We start from the raw sequence: 6,000 nt of genomic DNA, 5'->3' as shown, positions 1-6,000 counted from the left end.
CTCATTGCCACAGGCGACTCAAAGTCTCTGCACAGGCTAGGGGATAGCGGCCCTACGGCTTGCAAAATGTGCCTAACCCCCCCCCCCCCCCCCCCCCCCCCCCCCCTTTGATCCATCGGAAAATATGGCAGGGAGCCTTGGTAACCCGGTAGCCATCCGTCACCGGGAGGCATGTCAGAGGGATGCGCTACTGGAAGACATTGTCCGTTTTGCATAGTTGAGAACGTGCAGCTGCGCGCGACCTTATCTAAAAAATATAATTCCGGAAATACTGTACATTGACCTGGGCGGGGAAAGGATAGATTACGCTGCCAAAAAGATGACGCCCAGAGGAAGTACCGGCCCTCTGAAAACGGCTCCTTCACCATGGCGGCCAAACTATGCTTTAGGGGCCGAAATCGAGTGCAGCGCAGAAGACCGATGTGGCAGTGATGGCCACGCATATTCTCTTGAGGTCGCTCCCAAGCCATTGCTACGGAGATGACATTTACCTTCCCCGTGTTGCAGTGTGAAATATTGAACGCTGTATCCACCGTTTTTCCATCCGCGAAGTCTTTGTAAGGGAGTTTCAATCTGCATTAAAGCTCCCTTACGAAGTCTTCGAGAATGCGATGACACTCTCTCCTTTTCAGGATTTCGTTCTATGCATAAGTGATGAACAAACTTTGCAATACATTAAAGGAGCGATAGCCAAATATGTATAAATCGCATTTCAACTACGCTCAGCTCATGTGCTCAACGATTGCGAATTATCTGGTCGAGTGTAGAGACGGCAGCCTGACTCGCGGAAATAACGAGGCTTTTATTTCCTCCGTCATGAAATGGATGACAAAAAATGACATGCCGCAGTCTATATCGGCCGAAGATTATTGTAATGAAATCGCTATCTCAAAAGGGTGAGTCTGGCTGCCCCCATCGGGACGTTTCCTAAATCGTGGAGTCTTTCAAGACTGTTGTTCGTTCCTTCCAGGCCGTCCAACACAAGCGAGTCATCTTGTCTCTACCGGCGCTAAGTCCAAACGCTCGCGCACTTCTGTTGTGGAGCTTGCCAGGGCTACAGTCTTGTCACCGCAATCAGAACAGCGCATAGAATAAAAATATAACCTGGTAATTATGACCATGAAGAGGATCCCCTGCAGTAGTACACGCAATGTTTCTCGTAAAAACACTCAGGAATGTACTCTCGGCAGCCGATGCACATCGTAGGATTGAATTCGCACTGATACAGGTAATGAGGCATGATATGCTGCAGCTCTCCTACCCTAATGCATCCGTAATCGGCGTTGAGGCAGTAGACGCGCATGCTGTGGAGCAGCTCCGTTCTAAACGTGATTGGTATGATCTCGTGCTTCTGGAGCCGGACATAGTCCACAGGACACGGGTTCAGGACTGCTTCTGCAGTCAGTACAGCGGGTGACTCCAGGCATCGCTTACACAGGACGTGTCCGCAAGGCAGCAAGGCTGATTTGGCCTGCACTTCGCGGCATCCAGTGCACACGCGAAAACTGGGAAGTGGGTTCATGAAGATTATCATACGGTTGTCGATGAAAGGGTTGAAGCCGTTGACTACGTGGCGGCACTGAGAGAGGCGTTCCGTTTTCTCCTTGACAATCCTCCAGACTTCTTGAAGCATGGGCTTCCTTTGAAGAATGCACTCGCTGCAAAAGCATATCAGAGTGGGCGAGGGCATCTTGTCTCCAGGATGTACGCGTGTGCTGGAGTGCCGTGAGTACCACAGTAAGAGTCCGGCATTCGACGAGCCGCGCGACACGTGTTGCACGTTACTGGATACTGAATGATATGCGATCCGATGCTTGGCAAGCTTATAAGGCAGACAACCTCGGCCAGGGGACGCTGCGCTACTCGGTTAGAAGATTGGGGGCTTAAAAGCAGAAAGTGATATAATATTAATAATGCAGAAAGAAAATTTCAATAATTAGAATGATGGCATAGTTAACAAATCTAAAACAATAATTAAGATATAGAGAAAAAAATTGAGCATGATAGCAACTGCTACCGCCCCGTTTCAAAGGGAACACTCCTATATTCCATCCATCCATTCATCCACCAGCGCCCACTTTTGAGACCTTGACAAAACATCCGCGCACCGCGGTAGCCCCTGCTACGCGTTGCATTCGAGTGCGTGTTCACGTGCGCGCGCGCAGCTGTTTCTCTCCTTCTCCTGCCCCGTTCCGGTCGCCGCCGATTTCAAAAAAAAAAAAAAAAAAAAAAAACTACCATGATTAAAAACTACAGAGTTCTTTTTTGTACATTTTGTGTGCAAAATGTGTATCCAGACGACGGACCACGGATTGGGCTCCGAACAAGTAGCGTGGTGTCGAATGCGCCGGTCCGGCCCCCGACAGCATCCGCATGGCAAGCCAAAATAGCAGCCGACAGGCCGGACCATTGGACGAACACAAGGGATACATCATTGATGTCGTGGATTCGTGATACGCTCGTAGCACACTATTCCCATTTTGGAAGCATTATTTCCGAATGACGAGCTGAGTGCGCATTTGTGCAGCGTTCAGGTACAGTACTGGCTTCATCACGTGGGCGCTGCTAAATCACTAACAACATTCATACGTTTGACAGCGTTCTCGATAAGTACCACATCAACATAAGTGGCCGGGTTAACCGTGGTTACGCTGAATTGAGGCTCCCGAACTTAACCGCAGTTACGCGAATAGCAGTTCACGGTTACACTTGCAACTGTTGCCTCTTGATCGATCGGCGTATAACGAAGCTTCATTTACAAATACCCGTGGTGTTTAAACACCGTGTGTGAAGTGTCTTCCGACCTTATTGTCAGTAGCGCGCTGAAGGATCATCCGAGGCATTGTCTCTACCGTCGCGCCTCCCAAAAGCTGTCACCAACACTGCGGCTGCGGATAGCATGCGTTGTGAAAGTTTTTCTCGATTATAATTTAAGCCTGGCATAAAGGCCTATCCCAACAACAGGAACGTTCAGAACCAGATCTCGTCCTTTCGTTTGTGGCAAGTTGGGTTAGGCGGAGACAACGCTATGTGTCCCTTTCCACTACCTGGGTGGAACAAGATCTGCCGCGCTTGTTGCTTGAGATTCATTGTATCGCCAGTGCGCACGCAATCAGGAAAAAAAAAAAAAAAAGGGAAGGAGATAGAACAGAGCGCTGAGAGTAGACATAGAGGAAGAAAATGGCCACATATCCCTACTGAAAAACCAAAGGTTCTACATGGCAATAACCTCATTAAATCTCATCTAATCGCATGGACTCTCATACGGTGCGCATCATTATCATAAAATTTTGTACATAATTTATGATAATGTACAAGAAACTATGAGACCTTATGCAATTATATGCGACTGGTATGTGCTTTGTTATGTGTATTGTGTGAGATTGTGTGAGAAAATGTGAGGTTATTGCCTCTTACAATTTTTTCAGTAGGGATGGCATGAAAGAGCTGTGACCGAGGGTAGTGGAGGGAGCCTCAGTTCGCATGTCCTAACAATGTTTCCCCAAGTGTACTTAGCTTCGTCTTGTCAGCTTGCTTCCGAAGAAGTAAGCTAGGGAGGAAGAAGGGTGGAGAGAAGAAAATAGACCAAGGAGTGAAATAATGTTTCGCTTTTAGGCATTCCTCAGCCTGGAAGCAGTGATACTATACTTGTAGCCCGAAAAAGAAAATAAAAAGAGGCAGCAGCAGGAATAAGATACAATGCGGGGTGGATGATGAGTCTGCAACTAAACCAGGTTCAGTGCAGTCACACCTTTCTTTAATGAGGACATGTATTCCAAAAGGTCCTGAAAGGAATACATCTGCATTGAAACGGTTCTCAGAAGCTTTCCGCAAGGTGGAGAGGAGAAAAAAAAAAACAGAATAATAACAGGGTACTAAAGCACATTTTGCACGCCTTGAAAAAAAAAAAGGAAAAAAAGGTTCAAGGGCCTACCAAAATAGGAAGTGATGAAAAGAAAAAAGTGTTTTGAAAACCATGATCATGGAGTGGACATGTATAGTGAATAAAGTGTACAAAAAATTTAATGAAAATTGAAATACTGAAAATTGTAATCGTCCGTTGGTATGAGTTTTTCAGACTGCAAAGACTGACACTTTCTAGCACATTTTTTTTTCGCATACGGTGCTGATAGGCCATTTTAAAGTCTTTCAATTTTAGTAGAGCTCTAGAGGAGCATTTGTTTGAGCAAATCAGTGCTGTACTTCTTGTTTTTGCTTGCTGATTGCAACTGCATAAACTGTCTTTCAATCTGTCAATGTTTAAATGTCTTTTATTGGATCTCCGGCATGGGCCAAAATATTAGCCTGGGGTGTTTATAAATAAATAAATAAATAGTAATAAACGGCAGCATCCGAAAAACTTCAATGCGGGGCGGGGGAAGGGGATGATGAATCACCACCTACAGCTGGTTCGATGCCAACATGCCATTCTTGAAAGACTACTGCCATTCAAAAGGGTTCTAATAAATAATACAGCTGCAGGAAATTTAGCCGCTTATTGAATTGACTTCACATGAAGCTATAGTGTGGGCAGCGGCACCATCGCTCTGAGTCTAGTTTTACAAATAAAAGGAATTTGTGCACAAAACACCGCTGAGTCATTTTATGCTTCTCCCAGAATGTTTGCAGCACTGCCAAAGGCAGAGGCACACTGGTCCGATCAGGATCACGCGCACTACAATAGGCAATTGTGCTCCTACACAACTCTCGAACCCAAAATAGGGGGGGGGGGGGGGGGGGGGGGGTTGACTCTAGTAGCACAATTATCTTTTATTGTGGGTAGGGGCGAGAGACACTTAGGAGCACAATTGCAACCGCTCCTCTGCCTTTCGCAGTGCTGGAGATATCTTGTGAGAGGAAGTGAGAGGAAGACTGGCTGGAAGCCAGGCAGTCATAAAAGCAGGCTTATCTTGTTTTCTGGACACATGGTTCATGATATCGATGTTCACCCTAAGCAACCAATGCTCTGTTCCTTTCCCCTTCTAACTACCAGTCACAGTGCAAGCTCGCATGACGTCAGGTGTGACGTCAAACACGTGCTGTAGCTCAAGAGTCTTCAGCTTGCACACAGCCAGTCAGTTCTAAGCGTGTTCAGGACGAAGCTGGAAGGTCGGCATCTGCGTGAGACCTGTGTTGACACCGAGTACCTGCTCTATTGAACGTGGCGACTCTGGTCCGATCAGCGTTTTCGGTAAGTAGGTCTAGCTGTTTTTATTTTTTGGTCAATGATAGGTACGCCATTTCATTTTTCATATCCGTGGCCGTAGCATTGCAACGCTCGAAGATTCCAGATTCATTCTTTTGTAAACGCCTGTTGGCGATAGAGATTGCTCAGCTTCCTCCCGTCTTAATTCTATCAGCTATTGTTTCAGTGCAGCAACGCAACTACAACTTTGGAGAAAAATCAGCTTCTTGCGTCATGAACTGGATAGAAACGGCATAATTCTTTATTGATTATACTCTGTCCACCAAAAGGACGCAGCAACTATCGATCTAATATAAAGCAGGTGTTTGAAAGAAATGCATGGTTCTCAGCGTGTCGTTTAAAACATTATGCCGGGTAAATATTTACTTAATCTACATTCTTGCTGGATGCCCCGTCTTAAGTTGGGTTCGCACTATGTTGTACTGGACGCTTCTCCAGCGGAGCAGGCCGGGGCATGCCATTTCAAGCACCTCTACGTGTAATGCGTTTTTTAGCTTCATGAAAACTGTCCTGGTCAGTTTCCAGCCGATCTGGCAGCAGCCTTTGTTTAGAACGCATGTCTGTACAACGGGCTAATGGCTCCCCCATGGGCTATTCAGAGACATTTAGCAGAGAATAATGATTAACCGAGCGCAACCTAGTACGACCTCTAGCAGTTTCAAAATAGACAATAGGAAGACGTGACCGCACGGTGGTACAGGTGTATTTGCCACTCCGTTATTCAGGTGCATCCTTTTTCGGTTAAAATTTGTTACGACGTTTTGCGGCAGCCGCAGTACTTTGATATGAAACCT

This window comes from Amblyomma maculatum, chromosome 9, assembly GCF_055883805.1.
Source record: "Amblyomma maculatum isolate TAMU_Amacu chromosome 9, ASM5588380v1, whole genome shotgun sequence".
Taxonomy (NCBI): domain Eukaryota; kingdom Metazoa; phylum Arthropoda; class Arachnida; order Ixodida; family Ixodidae; genus Amblyomma; species Amblyomma maculatum.
This window is presented reverse-complemented; position numbering follows the sequence as displayed.